At 34.4% G+C, this 26108-nt stretch overlaps 1 protein-coding gene across 3 annotated transcripts in view; it reads left to right on the top strand.

Annotated features, from left to right (window-relative positions):
* Positions 1 to 8550: 8550 nt before the first annotated feature.
* Positions 8551 to 26108, top strand: part of MRTFB (myocardin related transcription factor B) — a 179661-nt gene continuing 162103 nt past the window's right edge. For all 3 annotated transcript variants that reach the window (XM_078152783.1, XM_078152782.1, XM_078152785.1), the window contains exon 1: positions 8551 to 8600. The gene's annotated coding sequence lies outside the window, so the exon portion shown is untranslated. The remainder of the gene's footprint in view (positions 8601 to 26108) is intronic.

Raw genomic sequence — 26108 nt, 5'->3', positions numbered from 1 at the left:
GGTAATAATCATTAAAGTAACTGCATAATATGGTTGCTGTGAAGCCATTATAAACTGTAAGATACTGCATAAATTGAGGTATTATTGGGTACTTAAGGGAATAAAAAGTTAATATAGTCCTCAAAAAAGCTTATGATCTAATTAAAGAGACAAAATTAATGACAAGTAGGAAACAACATGACTATTATAAAATTGTTATTCTGTGAGAAAGACAGTAAGTACTAAAAGAAATTAGTGACAAAAGCTATCATGAGGGCTAGAGTAGCCAAGGAAGATTTTGGAGGAGTTGAGACTTGATTTAAGTATTCAAGGATGAGTTTGATCTGGATGGAGGTATTCAAGAGATTTCAAATAAGAGGAACTTAAAGGCACAAAGGTAGTAAATTAGCATAGTGCTTTCATGAAACAGTGGGAAAAAACAAATGAACAAACAAAAGACAGCCTAAAACTGGAGAGTTCATATTTGAGAATAGGAGGAAATGAAGTAAGATAGGACCAGCTCGTGAAGGACCTTGAAAGCCAAGCCATGCGACTTGATATGGTAAGTAGGAAACAGGTAAATATTGAAGATCCCTGAGCAGAATAGTGAAATTATGAAAGTGTTTAAGAAAAATTGGTCTAGGAGCAGTGCACAGAATGGATTGAAGAAATGTGAGAGTGAAGCCAAAAGATTCAGGCAGGAAATTGTAGTTATACAAGTGAGATGAAGGCCTGGACTAGGGTAGTAACAGAGAGAATGGCAAAGAAAAAATAGTAAAATACTCATTGTAAACAAAACTAACGGGATTCAGAAATGATGACTGACTGGGGAATGAAGAACAAGAAGTACTAAAAGCTTACTCTAGGCACCCTGTCTTGAAAAATGAATGAAACCTTTTAGGATATCACAAAAATACCTCCCCTTTAAAAATGTGAGTTCATGAGAACATACAGTATCTCAAATCAATATAGATTCCCCTAATTCACAGTTGTATCTGCAGTGGCACCTGTGGAGAAGAAAATGCCTTGGTACTACCTCAGTTGCATTTTATTAGCAGCTAGTAAACAATTGCCTACTACCTAGCTTTTTCTGCACTATCATTAATATGTAAAAGTTCTGATTTTTGCACCATTGATTCTTGTATTTCTGGTTCTTTCTTCCTTGTACCAATATTGGCAAAAGGGAGAACTAATCAAGGACATGAGATACAATCTTATAGATAATTTTTTTTATATTTCCCCCAAGAATTCCACTAATGTACAATTTCCAGAATGACATATTGAATCTGTTTCCCAATTTTCTAATTATTTAATGGCACGTAGACATATAGTGTCACATATGTGATAAACCTATATAAATATTTTAAATATATGTAACTTAGATAAAGTGTAACTGGTATATGTGTAGTGATGCCACTCACACTAGAACTTCACACCTTTAACATGGACCTGTGGACATAGCTTCATATTCTTTGAGCTGGCTTCCTTACTTCAACCTACCCTCACACTGGTAGATCTAGATCTCCAGAGAAGAACCACCACTCATTCTCTCACGATGCTAGAATTAACCCTGTTGTGAGGGAATATACTTCTAAAAAAAAAACCCAACACATTTATTCATTCGTTCATTTATTTTTAGTTTTCAACATTCACTTTTATAAAATTTTGAGTTTTATATTTTCTCCCCCTCCTTCTCTTCTCCCTTTTCAAGATGGTGTGCAATCTGATAATAGGCTATATGTGTACAATCATTAAAATATTTCCTCATTAGTCATGTTGTAAAGAATTAGAACCAAAGGGAAAAACCATGAGAAAAAAAAACAGCAACAAAAAATAGTGTGCTTCGATCTGCCTTCAGACACCATAGTTCTTTCTCTGGATATGGATAGCATTTTCCATCATGAGTCTTTTGGAATTTTAGATCATTGCATTGCTGAGGAGCTAAGTCTATCAAAGTTGGTCATCACACAATGTTGCTGTTACTGTGTACATGGTTTTCCTGGTTCTGCTCATTTCATTCAGCATCAGTTCGTGCAAGTCTTTCCAGGTTTTTCTGAAATCCTCCTGCTTATTTCTTATTACACAATAGTATTCCATTACATTCATATACCACAACTTGTTTGGCCATTCCCCAATTAATGGGCATCCCCTCAATTTCCAATTCTTGACCATCCCAAAAAGAGCTGCTATAAATATTTTTGTAGATATGGGTCTTTCCCCCATTTTTATGATCTCTTTGGGATACAGACCTTGACGTGATATGCTGGGTGAAAGGGTATGTACAGTTTTATAGCCCTTTGGGCATAGTTCCAAATTGCTCTCCAGAATGGTTGGATCAATTCACAACTCCACCAACAATGCATTAGTGTTCAGTTTTCTCACATCTTCTCCAATATTTATCATTTTTCCTGTTTTGTCATGTTAGCCAATCTGGTGGGTGTGATGTGGTACCTCAGAGTTGTTTTGATTTGCATTTCTCTAATCAATAGTGATTTAGAGCATTTTTTCATATGACTATAGATGACTTTAATTTCTTCATCTGAAAACTGCCTGTTCATATCCTTTGACCGTTTATCAACTGGGGAATGACTTGTATTCTTATAAATTTGACTCAGTTCCCTATATATTTTAGAAATAAGGCCTTTATCAGAGACACTGCCTATAAAAATGTTTCTCAGCTTTCTACTTCCCTTCTAATCTTCTTGCATTGGCTTTGTTTGTACACAGTCTTTTTAATTTAATGTAATCAAAATTTTCCATTTTGCATTTCATAATGTTCTCTATCTCTGGTTTGGTCATAGATTCTCCTGTTCTCCATAAATCTCACAGGTAAATTATTCCTTGCTCTCCTAATTTGTTTATATCATTGCCTTTTATGTCCAAATCCTGTACTCATTTTGACTTTATCTTGGTGTAGGGTGTAAGATGTTGGTCTATGCCTAGTTTCTGCCATACTCTTTTCCAGTTTTCCCAGCAGTTTTTGTCAAATAGTGAGTTCTTATCCTAGAAGCTGGGGTTTCTGGGTTTATCAAACAGTAGATTACTATAGTCATTGACTACTGTGCCTTATGTACCTAACCTATCCCACTGATCCACCATTCTGTTTCTTAGCCAGTACCAAGTAGTTTTGATGATTGCTCTTTTTTATAGTACAATTTTAGACCTGATGTGGCTAGGCCATCTTGAAGAAATATACTTTTCCTGCTCATCCATTCTAGCTCTTGAGTCCCACCCATGCATTCCTATTTACACAACCAGCCACTCATAATAATGACAACTTTAGGTCTTAACTATTTGCTTAATATAAAACTAAAAGAAATTGTATCATCAATATCTCTGTATTAAAAACAAATGCATAAATACTAAACATATCACAGTCCACACATGGACCTTAGTCATACTCTCCCACTTGTTCACTCTTATATCTTTCGAGGAGAATCGGCACACACGGAAACATGCCAAGGAAGAAAACCCATGTGTTCAGGTTAACTCACATATAAAACTATATGCTTAAGTGTCCTTTTATATATAGCGTGTCTTGAGTAGATAGATGCCTCCACTAGTTTAAGCTGTTATCCACACTGTACTTGACTGACACTCCACCTAGGTACAGAGCTTTCATGAAGCTGGTTGTGATTTGCTGCATGACTTCTCTGTTGCTTTGCTAATAAACTGTCTGCTCGACTAGACTTATCCTTCAACAATAACTGTATTATCTGTTACTTCTAGCTTCAAGCAAAGCTAATAGAGTTCTGAAATGTCACTTCACCTCTTTTTGGGTTCTGAGTCTGGGTCTTCTCTTCAAACTACCCCACTTTTGCTTTTTTGTTAATAATTATATTCTCATAAAACGTTTATTAAAGGCTTACTAAGTGCCAGACATTTACCAAGTGCTAGAATACATGTAAGCAAAAAAGACAGTTCCTATCTTTGAGGAACTTGCAGAGTATCTTCTTATTGGGCAGAGTTGCTGGGAAGAAGGTAGAGAAGTCTAAAGAATTAATAGTGAAGCTGGAATTAATGTGAGCCTAGATGGCCTAGCACTTTCCAAAATCTTTATCAAGGCCAGGGACTTGCCATTCAGAGGCAAGTGGCACCTTCAAGGTGAGAACACTGCTGGCAAGGGGGTGGAAAAGTCTGGAGATTCTGGAATGAATCCTGGAGTGAAGTGACTCAGAATAAGTATCTCATCTTCTGTTTACAATTAGATGTATTTTTATTTTCCCCCAAGTCACGTAATGGGTCTGGTGTCCATATATTTATTAAATAACAGCTTTTCACATTCAAAACTAAGCAGCATTTTGTCTCTGAACTGAATTAGTCCTCAGCAATTGTTTCTCCAAGTAACTGTGACTCTCAGATTTCTAAGCAGGCTTAACTAGGCAACAAAACTTAAAGAGGCAATACGTTATACCAGGGGTAGGGAACCTTTTAATATTGAAAGATCATATTAATATTTAGCTGTAATTAAATAAGGCCTCATTCAAGAAATTTCAGTTAGATATACTTAAAGATATATATTATTTTGTAAAAATCTATGTACTTAATAATTTCAAAAAATAAAAACTAGCAGTTTTAAAGTTAACTGACCATTTAATGACTTTGTTGTGTCTGCTTTTTGTTGGAAAGCAGTTGAATATTTGGTTGCAGCGTAGAGGTCTGTAGTTTCAGTTGATCCTCTAGATGAGTATGGTCATTTGTGACCAGAAGGGCATTTTGATTTGGGTTGGATAGGAGAATGTAGATTTCTGACAATAAGTGATTGAAAAGCACTTATTTTGGGGGCCTGTTGCCAATGGCGTGGGTGTTCTGCACTTTTTCTGTATTTCAATTAGATCTTTCTTAGCATCAGACAGTGACTTTACAGTGTCATCTACTGAGAGCTCAGTCGGTTCTGTCTGTAGTTCTTTAGCTGCCTTGGTGATATTAACTAGGTGAGACTGAAATGCTAATTTGAGTGTGATATCATGATTTTTAAAGTCAGTGAACCTTTCATTGTACTCTCCAATTAATAGGCCTGTAACAGCTGCATATTTTTCAGATAATTCACATATATCATCCTGCTCATCAATTACCTTTGCTAACTGGAGAAAATGTTCATCCAGAATTTCCTGTTGAAGAAATAGTGTTTTGAAAAAAGATAGCTTTTTTCGATATGCTTGGATTTTTTGCCACATATCACATATAGACTTGGTTTTATCTTGCAAAGAAATATTCAAGTCGTTTTGATTTGACGTATCACACAGAAATGCAGCATTCTTTAGAAGCCTTCTTTCAATAATTCACATTGCTGATTCTTTTCATCATAAAATTTAACTATCTGTTCTCGCAGAGATAAAATTTTGGCTGATACCTGTCCCTGTGATAGCCAACACACTTTAGAATAATACGGTAAATCCACACTGAATACCTCATCGTTAACTTTAATCATGTTATGAAACTGACAATGCTGTGTTGCATTTGCACAATATGGTTAATAATACTTAGAATTTGTTGCAAAGTGTCACTTAAGTTGCAAAGTGTCGCTCTGTTGGCACAGAGATTTTGACCTTGTCTTGGTATACCATGTAAGATTTGATCTGTGCCTAGTATTTGTGAAATGGCTTTCCAGTTTCCCCAGCAATTTTTGTCAGCTAATGAGCTCTTACCTGAAAAGTTTAAATCTTTGGGTTTCTCAAATATTAGATTACAATGGTCTATTACTATTACTATTGTGTACCTAATCTATTCTGTTGATCCTCAGCTCTATTTTTTAGCCACTACCAGATTGTTTTGATGATTACTTCTTTGTAATAAAGGTTGAAATCTGGTACTGCTAGGCTGCCTTCCTTCAAATTTTAGTCATGATTCACTTGATATTTTTGACCTTTTTTTACTCCAGATGAATTTTGTTATCCTTTTCTAGCTCTGTAAAAGTAATTCTTTGGTAGTTTGAGACAGCACTGAATAAGTAAATTAATTTTGGTACAATTGTTATTTTTGTTATATTGACTCGGGCTACCCATGAATAGTTAATATTTATCCAGCTGTTTAGATCTGTCTTTGTGTCAAAGGTGTTTTGTAATTGTGTTCATGTAGTTCCTTTGTGTGTCTTGACAGGTAGTTTCCCAAGTGTTTCATTTTGTCTTCGTTTATTTTAAATATAATTTCTCTTTCTTTCTCTTCCTACTGGATTTTGTTGGTAATACATAGAAATGATGATTTATGCAGATGTATTTTATATCCTGTAACTTTGCCAAAGTTAATTGTTTCAACTAGTTTTTTAGTAGATTTTCTGAAGTTCTTTAAGTATATGGTCCTATCATCTATAAAGAGTGATAGTTTTGTTTCCTCATTGCCTTGTTCTTATTTCTTCAATTTCTTTATTTTTTTTTTATTGATGTAGCTAGGATTTTTAGTACAGTATTAAATAATAGTGATGGTAATGGATATCCTTGGTTCACTCCTGATCATATTTGGAAGGCTTCTAGTTTATCTGCATTACAAATAATGCTTGCTTGCTCTTGGTTTTAGATAGATGCCACTTATTTTAAGAAAAGCTGCATTTATTCCTATGCTTTCTAGTGTTTTTAATAGTAATGAGTGTTGTATTTTGTCAAAGACTTCTACATCTCTTAAGATAATCATAAGATTTTTTTGTTGTTGATATTGTGGTCAGTTATGATTCTTTTTCTAATAATGAACTATTTTGCATTCCTGTTATGAATCCCACCTGGTCATAATGTATGATCTTTGTAATATATTGCTGTAATCTCCTGGCTAAGATTTTATTTAAAATTTTTGCATCAGTATTCATTAGGGAAATTGACCTAGAGTTTTCATTCTCTTTTTGCTCTCCCTGGTTTAGGTTTCAGAACTGTATTTGTGTCATAGGAGGAATCTTTTTTTGTGTGAACATTTTTTCTTTTTTTTAAAAATTAATTTATTTTGCTTTATCAGTAATCACTTCCATAAGTGATTTTTTCCTCCCCTCCCCCCCTCCCCTCCAAGATGGTACACAGTCTGATATGGCTATATATATAAATTCCTATTAAACATTTTTTTTTGGGTGATGCAGTCAGGGTTAAGTGACTTGCCCAAGGTCACACAGCTAGTGAGTGTTATGGGTCTGAGGCTGGATTTGAACTCAGGTCCTCCTGACTCCAAGACCAGAGCTCTATCCACTGCGCCACCTAGCTGCCCCCCCTAAACATATTTTCACGCTAGTGATGTTGTAAGTAAGAATTAGAAGCAGTAGGAGAAACCACCAGAAAGAGGAAACAAAACACAACAGAAGAAAAAAAATAGCAAATAGTATGCTTTGATCTGCATTGAAACTCTGTAATTCTTTCTTCTTTGTGGATAGCATTTTCCATCATGAGGCCTTTGGAGATGTCTTAGATCCTTGTGTTGCTGAGAAGGGTTAAGTCTATCAATATTAGTCATCATACAACATGGCTGTTTCTGTGTACAATGTTCTTCTGGTTCTGCTCACTTTACTCAGCATCAGTCCGTACAAGTCTTTCCAGGTTTTTCTGAAGTCTCCCTGCTCATCATTTCTTATAGCACAATAGTATTCCATTATGTTCATATACCACAACTTGTTCAGCCATTCTCCAATTTCCAATTCTTTGCCACCACAAAAAGAGCTGCTATAAATATTTTTGTACATGTGGATCCTTTTCCCATTTGTATGGTCTTTTTGGAATACAGATTTAGAAGTGATATGCTGGGTTAAAGGGTACGCACATTTTTATAGCCTTTGGGGCATAGTTCCAAATTGCTCTCCAAAATGGATGAATCTTTTCACAACTCCACCAACAAAGCCTTAGTGTTCCAATTTTCCCACATCTTCTCCAACATTTATCATTTTCCTGTTTTGTCATGTTGGCCAGTCTTATAGGTGTGATGTGGTACCTCAGAGTTGTTTTGATTTGCATTTCATTTCTCTGATCAATAATGTTTTAGAGCTTTTTTTCATATGACTATAGAAAGCTTCAATTCTTTGATGAATTGATTTAAAAATAGTTTGTATAATATTGGAATTGTTATTTAAATGTTTGGTAGAATTCACATGTAAATCCATTTGGTACTGTGTGTGGAAATTTTTTTTCCTCAGGAATCTCATTTATGACTTGTAAAATTTCTTTTTCTAAGTTAGGTTTATTTAAGTATTCCATTTCCTCTTCAGTTAATCTGGGCAATTTTTATTTTCGCAAATATTCATCCAGTTCACTTAGATTGTCAAGGTTTTTGGCATATAATTGGGCAAAATATCTCCATTAATTGCTTTAATTTCATCTTCATTGGCGATAACTGATAATTCATTTTTTATACTGGTACTTTAATTTTCTTTCTTTTTTCTTATCAAATTAATAGTTTATCTATTTTATTGGTTTTTCTTTTTCATAAAACTAGCTCCTAGTTTTATTTATTAGTTCAATAGTTCTTTTACTTTCCATTTTGTTTATGTCTCCTTTATTTTCAGGATTTCTGTTTTGGTATTTAATTGGAGATTTTTAATTTGTTCTAATTTTTTTTTAAATTTCATGCTCAATTCATTGATCTTTTCTTTCTTTCTCTTCATTTAGAGATATAAAATTTCCCCCAACTGCTGCTTTGGCTGCATCCTACAAATTTTGGTATGTTGTCTCGTTGTTGGTATTATCTTTAATTAAAGTATTGATTGTTTCTATGATTTGTTCTTTGATCCACTCATTCTTTAGGGTTAGATTTTTCAGTGTCCAATTGATTTTTAATTTATGCTTCCAAAGCCTTTTATTGAATGCATTTCTATTGCATTATTGTCTGAAAAGGATGTGTCTATTTAATATTTCTGCTTTTCTGCATTTGCAGAAATTTCTGACCTTCCTTCCTTCCTTTTCTTTCCTTCTTTTCTTTCTTTCCTTCCTTCCTTCATTGCATCCTTCCTGCCTTTCTTCTGACTTTCCAGGATCACACAGCTAGTAAGTGTCTGAGGGTGGATTTGAACTTCTGTCCTCCTGACTCCACAGCCAGTGCTCTATCCATTGTGCCACCTAGCTGATCCCCTACACCTATCATTTAAAAAAAAACCAAAACTTCAGTCCATTCAACTATTTAGAAATTATTATGCAAAAACAGAAAAACCAAAACATTTTGAAACATTGTAAGATTTTTATGCCTTAATACATGGTCAGTTTTTGTGAAGGTGCAGTGTGCAGCTGAGAAAAAAAGTATGCTCCTTTCTGTTCCTATTCAGGTTTCTCCAGAGGTATATTATATCCAACTTTTCTAGAATTCTGTTCTTCTTCTTAACTTCTTTATAGTTAGATTTATCTAGTTCTGAGAAGGGAAAGTTGAGGTTCCCCACTAATATAGTTTTACTGTCTATTTCTTCCTATAACTCATTTAACTTTTCCTTTAAGAATTTGGATCTTAGGCCATTTGGTGCATATATTTTTAGTATTAATATTACTTCAATGTCTATGGTATCTTTCAGTCTTCATTATCTCTTGTAATTAGGTCTGCTTTTACTTTTGCTTTATCTGAATTATGTTTGTTCCCTGTGTTTGTTTGTTTTTTTTAACTTCTGCTGAAGCATAATAGATTCTGATCCAGCCCCTTATTTTAAGTCTGTGTGTGTCTTTCTGTTTTAACAACATATTGTTGGATTCTGGTTTCTAATTTGTTCTGCTATCCAGTTCTGTTTTATGGGTGAATTAATTCCATTCATATTAAAAGTTATAATTACTGTGTGTTTCTGTCATATTTTCTTTTGTTTATTTTTATTTCTCTCTTTTTTCATCCTGTCCATCCTCAGAAGTATTTTCAACAATCCCTTCCTTAATCTACTTTAATCTAATCCTCCTATTTTATCTTTTTAGGAGTTTTCATCAGTGAAGTTTTGTGTCTCTTTATTAATTGGCCTATTTTGCTTTTTAAGGAGTTCTTTTTTAAAAAATTAATTTATTTTGATTTATCAACAATCACTTCCATGTGCTTTTGAGTTTAAAAATTTTTTCCCCTTCCCTCCCCCACACCCTGTCCAAGATGGTCCAAATCTGATATACATTTACATTCCTATTAAACATATTTTCACATTAGTGAAGTTGTAAGTGAAAATTAGAACCAATAGGAGGAGGCATCAGAAAGAGGAAACAAAACTCAACAGAAGAGAAAAAAAAAGATAGTGATTCAACTTTCACAGTTATGATTACTGTCTTTTTCTCATCCTTTTTTCCCCCGTTCATGATTTTCTTTCTCCTCTCTCCCTTCCCCCCCAACCAGTACTTTGCTTTTGACCACCGCCTCCTTCAGTCTCTCCTCCCTTCTATTTTCCCCCTCCCCCCTCTTTCCCTTCACCTCCACAGCTTCTTCCCTCCCTTCCATCCCCCCTCCCTTTTCTTTCCCCTTTTCTCTCCTACTTCCCATCGTGCAAGTTAGAGTTCCATACCTAACTGATTATGTTATTGCCTTCTTGAGCCAAATCTGATGAGAGTAAGGTTCAAACAATGCTCACCCCCCTCCCTTCTTTCCCTCTGCTGTAATAAAATTTTCTGTCTTTTCCTGTAATGTAATTTACCCTTGTCTGACTCCTTCTTTCTCAGTACATTTTCTAAGATCAGGCTAATCTGCTTACTTGGATCCATTTAACCCACTTGATTAGATGTTTTGTTAATCCCAAAGTCAACTAATATCTACCCCGTTTATGTATACAAGGAGTTCTTTTCTTCATTGAGGTTTTGTTCCTCTTTTACCATTTGGCTAATTTTTTTTTAGGTGTTTTTTGCTGAGGCAGTTGGGGTTAAGTGATTTGCCTAGGGTCACACAGCTAGTAAGTATCATGTGTCTGAGGCCAGATTTGAACGCAGGTCCTCCTGACTCCAGGGCCTGTGCTCTATTCATTGTACCAACGAGGTGGCTCCGGAGCTACTAGTCTTTTTAAAACTTTTTTTTTTTGCTCTTTCTTTAGCTTTTCCAGGAATTCTTGTAGGACTTGTGTCCAGTCTACAGTTTCTTTGGAGGCTTTGGTTATAGCTCTTTTTATATCCTTGTCTTATCCTTGTCTTCTATATTTCTGTCTTGATCTTCCCTGTTACCATGATGGATTTTTATGACAGGTTCTTTTTTTGTTTACTCATTTTTTGGGGAACCTATTTCTTGACTTTGAACTTTATTTTAAACTTAGGCTCTTCTTGGGTGGGGAGGAACTGTTCCAAGCTACAGGCTTTTTCAGACTGCTGTTTCACAAGGTAGTTTCAGGGGTTTGTAAGTTTGCAGTGCTTTCAGTGTGATGTGATCTAGGGAGAGGTCTGGCCATTGCTCTCCTGGTCTTGCTCCGGTCCTTACCCAGGAAGGACCTCTGTTCCTTTGTAGCCACAAATACCAGTGCTCCTTTTTGTCCTAGAACTGTAACCAGGGACCCTGCTCCTTTGCAGCCGTAGTGTTGCCACAAGTGCCAGCTCCTCTCCACCCTCGTACTGCTATCTGGAACTGGGTACAGGCAATGGAAATGCCAAACAGTGCTAAGTCCTGTGCCTGGTACTAGGACAGGAGTCCCCTGCAGTCTCTTTCTTACCAGTTGTCCGATTCCCTTGCTATTTTTGGGCTGTATTTCTGACAGCTGCTACTCTTACACTAGCTTCTGAGGCCCACTGCTGTGGTTGCACTGCCAGCACCCACCTCAGTGTCATCGACCTCTCTTTCTGACCTCCAAAGTTGTATTAGCCTGGAACAATGTCTCACTTGGACTTTTTGTTGGCTATACCACTCCAAAATTTGATTTGAAAGGAAATGTTGGGAGAGTTATCCCAATTACTATTATCTTGTCCCTGCTATAAAGATAAATTTTTAAAAGAAAGTTTGAAAATGTTTTATGCTTTGCAAAGAATTAAAAGGAGGGAAATGGTTATTATTTTAAAATTCTTTTGCTCTTTGAAGAAGAGCATAGACTATTCAAACTTCTTCAAAAATGTGTAACATTACCTATTTCATTTACAGAGAATGAGTATATACATCCTGATGCACCTACCAAATTTTTGTAACCTGTTTCTTAATGTGGGAGCATTTTAATTCTTATTAAGAATTGTAATAGTTATGAATCAAACAACTTGACATTTCAGTGAGATTGCTTTTGTACAGGTCATTGCAAAAGTACAGTCCTGATGTTTCAGTAGTGATTGAAAAGAAACTAAAATTTAAATATTAATTGGAGGTAATTTAAAGTATGTTTTCGCCACTGTAAATTTTCCAGTTTTAGTCAATACTATAACTAGCCAATACATCATACTGTACTTTTTAGCTGTGCATATTCAGGTATTCACTTCAGTGAAAGTCCCTGCTAATTGGCTCCCAATTTCCTCTTAATTTCCTCAACGTGTTCTCTCTAAATGAAGATTACAGCAACCCCTTTATATTTGAACAGATAGTCTTAAAATTTTTTTTTTCTTTCATTGTACATTTAACAGCCTGGACAAGAAACTAAATTGCCTAGCATAAGGTTGTAAAAAGAAGTTAAATATATTCGTATATATAAATTTTATATTTATAATTATAATAAATTGCTCTATTTGTACTTCCTTTCCCTCTGTGTACCTTTCAGAATGATTTTTTTCAATTTAAAATGCTCTTTTTGTATACCTTTGTTGTTCATTCATTGTGTCTGATTCTTCGTGATCCCATTTGGGCAACGAAGATACTGGGCTGGTTTGCCATTTCCTTCTCCAGCTCATTTTGCAGATGAGGAAAGTGAGGCAAGCAGGGTTAAGTGACTTACACAGATTCACACAGCTAGTAAGTGTCTGAGGTCACATTTGAACTCAGGATGATGTGTCTTCCTGACTTCAGGTGAACTCTATCCACTTCATTACCTTGCTGTTTTGTTTTATGCACTTAAAATACAATGTTTTGAGTAGAGGTTCACAGATTTTGTCACAGTGACAAAGGGGTTCGTGACATGCAAAAGAGGTTAAGTCATGATTAATTCTTGTGATTCTTAAATTTTTTGTTTCAGGACACCTTTATACTTTTAAAAATTATTGAAGTCCCCAAAGGGTTATTTTAATGTGGGCTATATGTATCAAGATTTATTCTTTTGAATATTTATCAATATTATTAGAAATTTAAAGGGATAAAATTTCAAAATATCTAGTCATTTAAAATAAAAAACAAACCCCATTATCTGTTAGTATAACATTTTTAATGAAAATTAACACACTCTCTCTCTCCATATATATATATATATATATATATATATATATATATATATATATAAATTTTTTAAAAATTTTATTTATTTTTATGTGAGGCAGTTGGGGTTAAGTGACTTGCCCAGAGTCACACAGCTAGTGAATGTTATGTGTCTGAGACTGGATTTGAACTCAGCTCCTCCCAACTTCAGGGCCCGTGCTCTATCCACTGTACCACCTACCTGCCCCAACTGTATTTTTAAAAACAAAAAAAAATAATAAGGAATGACAGTGTTACATATTTTTGCACATCTCTTTAATTTCTGTGTTAAAAACAGATTCTTATTTGCTTTTGCATTTACTCTGCTATGACATGTCATTTGGATTGACAGAAATCTGTTCTCACACAGATTTCTAGTTGAAAAATGTCTCAATATTTTAATATTCAAATAACATCTTAATATTACTAGGAAAACTGTTTTTTACCTTGAGGTCTTCCTGAAAAGGTCTTGGGGACACCAGAGGTTTGAGGATCACACATTGAAAACTACTGCTGTAGTCCATCATCTCTCTTCCAAGAGATGGAAAGTATTTTCATCATCAGTCTTGTATAGTTATGATTAATTTTTGCTTTGGTTATGATCATGTGGTTTTCATCTCACATTCTTGTTGTGATCATCATATTAATTCTTCCCCCCGGGTATTGCTTATTTCACTCTGCATCATTTCATAAAAGTCCTTTCATATGTCTCTATCATATTCCTTATTTCTTATGGTAAAATAATAACATTCCATTACTTTTGTATACTCCATTTTCCTTAGCCATTACTTAATTGATGGTCATCAATTTTATTTGTACTTCTTTGCAATAAAAAGTGCTGCTATTAGTATTCTAATATATATGGGTCCCTGGATGGAGTATGTGCCTAGCAGTAGGATCCCTGGGTCAAAGGATATGACATATAAAAAGTTTGAGAGACATAGTTTCTGGGTAATTAATTGTTTTATTAATTGTGCTAGCAGATAATTAATAAAAGGAGTCAGTGTCACTGTCGAATGCCAAAGACGCCTCATGGAGCCCACTCAGTGCTTATATGCCCTTGGAAGCGCAGGTGTTCCTGAGGGTGACAATTAATATATAGATGTATGTATCGAATAAATTTTATACACACACACACACACACACACACACACCCCTATTTGTGTCTAATGCTAGCCATCTCTGGAGTGGGGAGGGGATGAGGTGGGGGAAGGAAGAAAAAAAGAAATTTACATGATAGTTTTGTTGTATATTTGAAAGGAATATCAAATTCATAGTAGATTTGCAGTTTCACATGCTGTCTTTTTTATTGTACTGTGTTATGGAAATACTTGTTGTATTCCATAAATTTAAAATTAAAAAAATTAGAAGAATGAATATTATAATGAGAGGTGGGCCTGTTCTAATGAGGGTCTGGGAGAAGTCACTGATCACTCTTGCTCCTATACCACCCCCCAGCCTCAGGTAATCTAGACTTGGTACTTCTTAAACTGTGGGTAGTGATCACATGGCGTGGCAAAAAATTTAGCAACAGTAAAAGGTTTCCGAACCCGCAAAGATCAAAAATTCATTAAAAATAACACACGCAATGAATCTGAGATGTTTCTGGTAGCTCCTCCTCTTGTTGTGTCATGCTACTTCACTGCAGCCTTGGTCTGAACACACAGAATGCTCACTCTGCATTGCAAATGCCCTCAGGCCATGCAAACACTGCCAAGCAAAAAGTTTAATAAGCTTTGATCTAGGCAAAGGATCTGTCCCCCTGCCCAAAACTGCCTGAGTGGAACACAGTGGGCTAGAATTTAACTATTGGGGAATGACTTATTCTTTCATATTTGTATCAATTTTTTCTCTATCATGGAGATCGATTAATTTATTATAGAAATTTGCTTTAAAGATTTTTTCAAGTTGTTTCCTTTTTGATTTTAATTGCCTTTATTTTGCTCCTGCAGAAAGAAGCTTTTCAATTTTATGTAATCAGAATTGTTAATTTTGTCTTCTGTGATCATCTTCATCCCTTGTTTGGCTAGTATCTCCTTCATTTGCCCTCTGATTTTTTCATATGACCTTTAATCTGTTGTTCATATATGCATTTGGAGTTTATTGTGGCACATGGGTATGCAGTCTTGACCTCAACTTAATTTTTCTTCTAAATTTCTTTCTGGTTTTCCAAGTAGTTTTTTGATAAATAGTGCATAATTACCCTTGTTACTAGTGCTCTTTATCTAGTGCCATACAATTATGTTCAGTTGCTTCTGGATCTTAGTTACCTAATCTATTCTAATGACAGCTTTTCTGTTTTTTAAATTATACCAAATTGCTTTGATGATTATTGCTGTATAGTATAATTTGAAATCTTCTAGGTGAGTTGTTACTGTGATGCCTTGGCAGTTGGATTGATGTGTCAGCAAATTTGTAACTAAATTGGCATTGTCATTTTTATTATATGGGCATGTCCCATCCGTGAATATTTAAACATTTCCAGGGAAATATTCTTATATTTCTATAAAAAGTGCTGTGTTGTTGTACTTATATGTCATGAGTATGTCTTATAAATGTACTCTCAGGTACTTTATTCATGTTATGGTTATCTGAATGGAATTTCTTTTTCTCCTGGGTTTTGTTAATAATATTCAGAAAGGCTGATTATTTTGTCAGTTTATCTTATATCTTGATAGATTATGAAATCATTAATCATTTAGTTAATTTTTAGTTGAATTTCTGGAATTCCTCAAGATAAACATATCCCCCAATATTGATAATTTTGTTTCCTCTTTATGCTTATTCTTTGAATTTCTTTTTTCATATCCTATTGCAATAGGTAGCATTTCTAAAACCATATTGAATAACAATGTGACAATGGATATCCTTGTTTTAACGCTGTTCTTATTGGAAAGGTTTCTTAATTTTTCCTACAGTACAGATCATGCTGGGTTTTTTTGTTGTTTTCAGTAGGTATTATTTATTGTTTTGAGGATATAAGCATTTACTTATTCCTATGCCCATTTTTTTCTGGTCTGATAACTTGTTTCCTCAGCTTTAAAAATATTAATACTTATAGTACCTACCCCATATAGTTGTTCTGAGGCTCAATATTTTTTTTTTCAAAATAAAGTTTGCAAACTTTAAAGTGCTATATGAGTGTCAGTTATCTGTTTTACATTTCTGGTGACAAAAAATGTAAAATTTAATTTCTTATCACTGTCTCTTGCTGTCACATTTTTATATTCCATTCAGTTCCCCTTTCACTCATCCACCCCATCTCTTTTTAAAAAACAATAAAAAGGAGGAATGAAGATTGCTTCAGCAAAACTAACCAGCATCCCCACTGAGACTGATACTATAGGTAATGTTCTATACCTGGCAAAAAAGGGAAAATGGTGTATTTCCTTATATCTTTCTAGGGACTGAGCTTATTATTCTGTTCTTTCTGGTTACATTGTTGTGGTTATTGCATTTATTATAATTTCTACTTTACTCTGCCTCAATGCAAGTATGAATCTCTGAATTCTTAATATTCATTGTTTCTTTTAGCATAGTAATATGCTATTACATTTATGTACTTCATTTTATTTTGCCATTCCTTAAAGGACATCTATTTTTTAAATTATTGTCTTGTTTAAATTGGTCATATTAGTGTTTAATTACACACCATATCTTTTTCTCAGTTTTAATTCTTCTAGGTTTTTTTTTGTTTTAATTTTAATTTTTGCTTTAACAAGTCAATTATTATACAGGGAATGGGTACCTTATTAGTAATGTCATTTTCTTTCTATTAAAATACTGTTTTATCCTTTCTGATGTTTCAGTGCTTATCATGTGTAGTGCCTACTGATTGTTTTCTCATACAAAGTGTACAAATGAAAAAATAATATACTCCTTAGTCATCTCCTGCCTCCTTCTGTTACATGCTGCCTCATAGCGACTTGGCTTAACATGGGATAGAAAAAAAGGACAAAGAATACTAATAATCAAAGTTTGTAGACCACCTATAACCATAAATATAACTTAACATTCTAAATGTGATGTCTTTGACCAGTGAATTTGGTCATATTACTGTAGGAAATTAGTGACACCAATCTGACATTCTTACTATAAATGAAACCAGAAAGCTAGAGGATGTTGCATTCAAATGAAAAGGTGACTTGAAGTTTCATTTTGAAGAGACATAGGATTTGGCGAAGTTGATTTTATTTAGACTCCAAAGTCAACAAACAGCATTTTATAAAAGAACAATGGTAATCTCTTATCACAGTACTCATGATCAATATTTGCAAAAATACCACTTCAAAAATATCTTATGTGCCAGCATCAATGGTTGAGGATGAAGAAGATGAAGAATTCTTGGAGGGACTTGATAGAACACTTTATGTTATCAACATGTACTTTTGTATTTCATGATATCACCTATGGGTGGACATGGGGAGGAAAATCAAGGACTTATTACCATACAAAAGCCTTATGGCTTGACCACATAATTGCTGTAGTATAATTAATGAAACATGATTCTTGGGATTGAAAGAATTATATAGAGTTGGATTGTGGCATGTAAATAGTTTTCAAGTCTGTTTATGGTATAGCAGAGTATATCTTCTGTTGTCTTGTGTTAGAAACTTTTTATAGTTACATATTCTGCTAGAGTGGAGCTGTTAAATTCTGGAGCTGAAGGCATTTTTGGTGTGATAAAAAACAAATTATCTACTTGGCTACATTAAGTTGACAGTGATGTTAAGGCACATGTTTAGCAAGCATCAAAGTTTTGACATAGTTCTCTCTTTATGTAATTGTGCTTTATGCTTATGTGAGGAATTCTGAAAGAGATCCGCATTCAAAAAAAACACCCGTATTATGTTTACTGTATGATTCTGGGCTTTCTCCCCTCCTGTACCTCGGCTTGATGCTCTGGCCTCCAAACTCCATAACCCACAAAAAACAAAACAAAACAAAAACCCTCTAAAAAGAAAAATCCTACAAGTGAAAGCAGAAGGCATATGCTGCTCACTGCTGGCTCAGTATCAGGGATACTTGAGATCTCTGTCTCTCTGTGTGGTGAGAGGAGTCCTTTGCCCTGCTCCACCCACATGTTGTTCTTCACTGGGGTACCATGTGTTTGTCCCTGACCCCCACCTATTGCCCGTCCTCTCCTCTCCTCTCTGTCTCTGTCCAGCCTCCACATGTCTGTCCTTGTATGTTCTTCCTCTTGCTTCTGGCCAGGCCTCCACATGGCTGGCCCATGCTCAAGTGTTCCTCCTACTCTTACTTTTCTGTCCTGGCTCTCAATTATCCTTGAACTGTGGGTAGCTCCCTCCCTCCACAGGGGAACAGCCCACTTCCTATCTCTGTCCCTCCTTTCCAAATTTGCATTATTGCTTTATGTAGAAGTCTGCAGAATAGTCCACTTATAAAATGAGAACCGTCTTTAATTATCAGAAATCCAGAAAATTCTATTACAAACCTTGTATCTGCTGTGAAAAGCCTTTGGTACCAATGCAAATAGAATAGAATCTTTCAAAAGTTGTAAGTAGAGAAATTTCAGAGAAAGAAATAGAAACTGTAAAAAGTCTTGAAAAAAGTTAAAAATCTTTAGTAATCAGAAAAATACAAATTAAAAGAACTCTTGACTTCTATTTGACCACCATAAAATTGTCAGATAATCAAAGAAAAAATTTAATATAGGTATACTTATGGTAAAAATAATTATGTTATAACTCACTGCTAGTGGAGTTCTGAATAGGTCCTATCATGTTGGGAATATAATATTATATAACACTACATACTAAGGTTTATACTTGCATAGAGAATTACACAGAAATATATGTGTGTGTGTGTGTGTATGTGTGTGTTTTAAGAGAATTACACAATGCAAGTTACAAAGGTGTTCTTTGATCCAGTGTCCCCATACCTGGAAATTTACCTCAGGAATGTTATACTGACAGCAAAATAAAGACCTAGATGTGCAAAAATATTCATACTATGGCTATTTGTAATATAAAATTAGATGTAAATTGGGGAATGGCTAAAAAGGCATAATAAACAAGTAGAGATGGAAATACATACATGAAGTGGAAGATTCAAGCCAAGAAAACAGTATACACAGTCACTATAACCATTTACAAAATCATAGATTTCATGTGGGAAGTGACTGTAGAGGCCATGTTTATTTTTCAGAGGAGGTGCTAAGGCCCTGAGGTTAAATGACTTGCCCAAATCATATAGTGAGCAGTTGACCTGAAATTTCAGCCCAGGTTCTCCGACTCCAAATCCACCAAACTTTCTCCTCTGTCATGTTTCAATAACAGCAGTAAATTCTTATCAGATACATAGTAAAGAAGGTCAAATAGAATGATAAAAACCAGGATGATACAGATACTACTGTGTTAAAGTTCATATAGATATTTTTCGGGATAAAATTAACTACCAGTTTATGAAGGAAGTTACAAACATAGGCACATTTATATATACTGTCTCCTGTTTGCTTATTTGGTTTCAGTTTTGTGTGTTCGTTTTTGTAATTTCTTTATTTGTCAGGAAAGAGAAATCATAGGGATTCAGTAAGTTTAAACTGTTTAAATTCTTGCATGGGGTGATACTTTTTTTTATATTCCTATTAAACATTTTCACATTATTGATGTTGTAAGTAAAAATGAAAACCAATAGGAGGAACCATCAGAAAGAGGAAATAAAACTCAACAGAAGAGAAAAAAAAAGCAATTCAACTTCCATAGTTCTTTCTTTGGGTGTGGATAGCATTTTCCATCACAAGGCCTCTGGAGATGTCTTAGATCCTTGTATTGCTGGGAAGGGTTAAGTTTATCAATATTAGTCATTGCACAACATGGGTATTACTGTGTACAATGTTCTCTTGGTTCTGCTTACTTCACTCAGCATCAGACCATGCAAGTCTTTCCAGGTTTTTCTGAAGTCAGCCTGTTCATCATTTCTTATAGCACAATAGTATTCCATTATATTCATATACCACAACTTGCTCAACCATTCCCCAATTGATGGGCATCCTCTGAATTTCCAATTCTTTGCTACCACAAAAAGAGCTGCGATGAATATTTTTGTATATGTGGGTCCTTTTGGGAAGATGATACTTGCAGCTCCTAGAATTTTCTCATTATTAGGGCAGTTAGAAGGAGTATACATAGATAGAGGGCTTGGATGTGAGTTGAATATGATGGGATAATGTCTAAAAAAAATAAAATTAAGGGGTGAGAAAGAGGAATGCACTGGGAGAGGGAGGAAGAGAGAGGTAGAATGGGGTAAATTATCTCACAAAAAGAGGCCCAAAAGAGGGGAATTTGGGATAGTTGAGAGGCAGAGCAGAGTGTGTAAATTGTACTCTCATTGAATTTGGCTCAAAGAAGGAATAACATTCACACTCAGTTGGGTATAGAAATCTATCTTACCCTATGGGAAGGTAGGAAAGGAATGGGTTGGGAAGAGTGGGGCTGACAGAACAGAGGGCAAATTGGGAAGGGTAGTAGTCAGAAGCAAAACACTTTTGAGGATAGACAGGATGAAAGGAGAAAGTAGGATAAACAGTGGGAAAAACAGAATAGAGGGAAATACAGTTAATAACCATAACTCTAAAAAAATTTTTATAGCAAGTTTCTCTGATAAAGGACTCATTTCTCAAATATAAGAGAACTGAGTCAAATTAATGAAAATAAGAGCCATTGCTCAAATGATAAATGGTCAAAGGATATGAATAGGCCGTTTTCAGACAAGGTAATCAAAGCTATATTCATATGGAAAAATGCTGTAAATCACTATCGGTGAGAGAAATGCAGATTAAAACAACTCTGAGGTAATACCTCACCTATCAGATTGGTTACTATGACAGACAAGGAAAATAACAAATGTTGGAGGGCATATGGGGAAAATTGAGACATAATGCACTGTTGGTGCAGTTGTGAACTGATCCACACGTTATGGAGAGCAATTTGGAACTGTGCCCAAAAGGCTATCATACCTTTTGACCTAGTAATACCACTACTAAGGTCTGTATCCCAAAGAGATTTTTAATAAAAGGAAAAGGAGCTATATGTATAAAAATATTAATAGCAGCTCTTTTAGTAACAGCAAAGAGTTGGAAATTGAGGCACATCAGTTGGGGAATGGCTAAAGAAACTGTGGTGGAATACTATTGTTCTGTAAGAAGTGATAAGCGGGATGTTCTCAGAAAAACCTGGAAAGATTTAGATGAACTGATGCAAAATAAAATAAGCAGAACTAGGAGAACATTGTATACAGTAACAGCAATATTGTATGATCAGCAGTGACTTGTCTAGTCTCAGCAATACAATGATCTAAGACAATTCTGAAGGACTTACGATAAAAAGTGGTATCCTTCTCCAGAGAAAGAACTGATGGAATCTGGATACAGATCAAATAATACTTTTTTTTACTTTATTTTTCTTGTTTTTTAAAAAAAATATTTTTGCTCTGTGTTTTCTTTTGCAATATGACTAGTATGGAAATGTTTTTCATGATTGCACATGTATAACCTTTATCAAATTGCTAGGCATCTCAGTGAGGGAGGAGGGGAAGGAGGAATGGAGGGAGAGAATTGGAAACTCAAACTATTAAAAAAAAGAACTTTAAAAATGGTTTTTACATGTAATTGGGGGGAGAAATAAAATATTTTCAGAAAGAAGGAAGCACAGAAAAAATAATTTTCTTGTTTGTGTGCCTTTCCATATGTTTGAATACCTGTATTCATCAATGAAAATAATGCATTTAAAAACAAAAACTGACTTTCTTGCATTTTAGCTACTGAACAAGTGCAGGTATAGTTCTGTATTTCCTCAAACCAAGACAAGTGCATGGCAAGTTTTTAAAACATTCCCTACAGCACTCATTACTAAAGGGTCTTAATTCTTAAAAACTTGTCAACTTAAAAAAATAAAAAAAACTGACTCAGAATCTTAGACTTTCAGAGCCTGGACCTGGAAGAGATCTCAGAGGCCATCTAATTTAAGCCATACCAAAAAAAGAATTCCCTTTATCATATTCAGCCAATCCTCAAGTTTCATGGAGTAATCTTCCTAGAAAATGGTGTGAAAGTAAAAAATGCGAATGTTGATACTTTGTATCTATGAGAAATCGTCAGTTAGATTCCCTCAACCACCAAAAACTGTTATATTTCGCTAGAGATTGTTGAAAATATACTTTTATGCATACAAGGCTTTGTTATAAAACATTAATTCTGTTAATATGCACTTTTTCTAACATAGAAACGTGTTTCAGTTGTGTCTGACTCTTCATGACCCCATTTGGAGTTTTCTTGGCAAAGTTAACTGGAGTGGTTTGCCGTTATCCTTCTCTAACTCATGTGACAGATGAGGAACTGAGGCTAACGTCTCAACTTAAAAAAAATATTTCAGACAATATTCACTTTAAAAAAAGTATAATTGTAATTCCTTTCCGGAATGACCAATTCTTAGCTCCCCCAACAGTATATTGCTATGCCATTCTTTCCACAACTTTGCCAACATTGACTTTTTTTTCTTTTGTCATCTTTGCCAATTTGTTAGGCTTAAGATGAAACCTCAGATTTGTTTTAATTTGCTTTACTCATATTAGTCAGCTATGTAATTAACTTTATTAAGAGTTTTCAACTCTTTTGAGAACTCTTGACCCATATCGTTTTACTCTTTATCTACTGGAGAATGCCTTTTGGTCTCATATGTTTCTGGTGCCTATGTATCTTCAATATCATACCTTCACTGAAAATTTGATAGGATTTTTTTTCCCAAAAAATTAAAGCTTCCCTTCTTATCCTACTTGTTAATTTAGTTCGTGTCAAAGCTTTTCAGTTCCATATAATTGAAGGTATATTTGTTATCTTTCATGACCATCTGTATTCCTTGTTTGGTTAAATATTTAGTACCTAGCCATATTTGTGAAAGGTTTTCAAATTAATATTCTCTTCTTTTTTATGATATAGCCATTAATATTAATATAAAGCTATGAATCTTTTTTTTCATTTATTATAGTGTGTGTTATAAGATATTGGTGTAACAGTCATTTCTAACCAGACTGTTTTCCAGTTTTAGTAGCAATTCTTTTCCAATAATGCTTTTTCAGGTAATTTATGTTTGCTAGTTTACTAAACGTTGGATTGTTGAGCTCAGTAACTTTGAGTGGGACTTCCTTGGCTAATTTGTTCTAATCTACTTTTCTTTTGTTTCAAATTAATTTATTTTTAGTTTTCAGCATTCACTTTTACAAGATTTTGAGTTCTAAACTTTTCCCCTTTCTTCCCCCCACCAAAGACAGCATGCAACCTGATATAGGCTATACCTGTATAATCATATTAACCATATTTCCTCGTTAGTTATGTTGTAAAAAGAATCAGAACAAAAGGGAAAAACCACAAGAAAGAAAAAAGAAACAAGAAAAAGAGAAAATAGTATGCTTCGATCTGCATTCAGACTCCATAGTACTTTCTCTGGATGTGGATAGCATTTTCCTTTTTGGAATTGTCTTAAATCATTGCATTGCTGCGAAGAGCTAAATCTATCAGAGTTGGTCATCACACAATGTTGCTGTTACTGTGTACAGTGTTTTTCTGGTTCTACTCATTTCACTCAGCATCAGTTTATGTAAGTCCAGGTTTTTCTAAAGTTCTTGCTCATCATTTCTTTTTTTTTTAAATTATTATTAATTTATTTTAATTTATAAACAGTAACTTCCATAAGCTTTTGAGTTTTAAATATTTCTCCCCTTCCCTTGCCGCCTCCCTCCCCAAGAGAGCTCAGTCTGACACAGGCTATACATATACGTTTGTATTAAACATATTTTCACATTAGTGATGTTGTAAGTAAGAATTAGAACCAATAGGAGGAACCATAAGAAAGAGAAAACAAAACAGAAGAAAAAAAATCTGCTCATCATTTCTTATGGAACAGTAGTATTCCATTACATCGATACACCATAACTTGTTCAGCCATTCCCCAATTGACGGGCATCCCCTCAACTTCGAATTCTTTGCCACCACAAAAAGAGCTGTATTTTTGTACATATGGGTCCTTTTCCCATTTTTATGAACTCTTTGGGCTACAGACCTAGTAGTGGTATGCTAGATCAAAAGGTATGCATAGTTTATAGTCCTTTATAGTCCATAGTTCCAAGTTGTTCTCCAAAATGGTTGGATCAGTTCACAACTCCACCAACAATACATTAGTGTTCCAATTTTCCCACATCTTCACCAACGTTTATCATTTTCCCATTTTGTCATGTTAGCCAATCTGATAGGTGTGATATGGTACCCAAGAGTTGTTTTAATTTGCATTTCTCTAATCAGTAGTGATTCAGAGCATTTTTTCATATGACTATAGATGGCTTTAATTTCATCATCTGAAAGTTGCCTGTTCATATCCTTTGACCATTTACCAGTTGGAGAATGACTTGTATTCTTATAAATTTGACTCAGTTCTCTATATATTTTAGAAATGAGGCCTTTATCAGAGCCACTGGGTGTAAAAATTGTTTCCCAGCTTACTGTTTCCCTTCTAATATTGTTTTCATTGCCTTTGTTTGTACAAAACCTTTTTAATTTAATGTAATCAAAATTATCCATTTTGCATTTCATGATGTTCTTTATCTCTTGTTTGGTCATAAATTCTTCTATTCTCAATAAACCTGACAGGTAAACTATTTCTTGCTCTCCTAATTTGTTTATATTCTCACCCTGTATGTATAAATACTGTACTCATTTTGACTTTATCTAGGTATGGGGTGTAAGATATTGGTCTATGCCTAGTTTCTGCCGTACTATTTTCCAGCTTTCTCATCAGTTTTTAGCAAATAATGAATTCTTATCCCAGAAGCTGGAGTAACTTTGGGCTTATCAAACAGTAGATTACTATAGTCATTGACTACTATGTTTTGTGTATCTAACCTATTTGACTGATCCACCATTCTATTTCTTAGCCAGTACCAAGTAGTTTTGATGATTGTTGCTGTATAATACAATTTTAGATCTGGTATGGCTAGACTACCTTTCTTTGCATTTCCCTTGACATTTTGGACCTTTTTTCCTTCCAGATAAATTTTGTTATTATTTTTTCTAGCTCTATAATAACTTTTTGGTAGTTTGGTATGACACTAAATAAGTAAATTAATTTAGGTAGCATTGTCATTTTTATTATATTAGCTTGGCCTACCCATGAGTAACATATTTTTCCAGTTATTTAGATTTGACTTATTTGTGTGAAAAGTGTTTTGTAATTTGTGTTCATATAGTTCCTGGGTTTATGTTGGCAAGTAGGCTCCCAAATATTTCATCTTGTCTACAGTAACTTTAAATGGAATGTCTCTTTCTATCTCTTGCTATTGGGCTTTGTTACTGATATATACAAATGCCAGTGATTTATGTGGGCTTATTTTATATCCTGTAACTTTGCTGAATTTGTTAATTATTTTAAGTAGTTTTTCAGTTGATTCTTTAGAGTTCTCTAAGTATACCATCATATCATCTGCAAAGAGAGTGATAGTTTTGTTTCTTTATTGCCTTCTCTATTTCCTTCAATTTCTTTTTCTTCTCTTACTGCTAAAGCTAACATTTCTAAAACAATATTGAATAACAGTGGTGATTATGGACATCCTTGTTTCACTCCTCATCTTACTGGAAATGATTCTAGGTTATCTGCATTACATATAGTGCTTGCTGCCCATTTTAGATAAGTGCTACTTCTAATTTTAAGGAAAATTCCATTTATTCCTATGCTCTCTGGTGTTTTTAATAGAAATGGGTGCTGTATTTTGTCAAAAACTTTTTCTGCATCTATTGAGATAATCATAAGATTTCTGTTAATTTTGTTATTGATATGATCAATTATGATGATAGTTTTCCTAATATTGAACCAGGCCTGCTTTCTTGGTATGAATTCCACCTGATCATAATGTATTTTCCTCATGATAAGTTGCTA

The sequence above is a fragment of the Phascolarctos cinereus genome, unplaced genomic scaffold, assembly GCF_003287225.1.
Source record: "Phascolarctos cinereus isolate Bilbo 61053 unplaced genomic scaffold, phaCin_HiC Scaffold_4;HRSCAF=312, whole genome shotgun sequence".
In the NCBI taxonomy this organism is placed as follows: domain Eukaryota; kingdom Metazoa; phylum Chordata; class Mammalia; order Diprotodontia; family Phascolarctidae; genus Phascolarctos; species Phascolarctos cinereus.
This window is presented reverse-complemented; position numbering and strand designations above follow the sequence as displayed.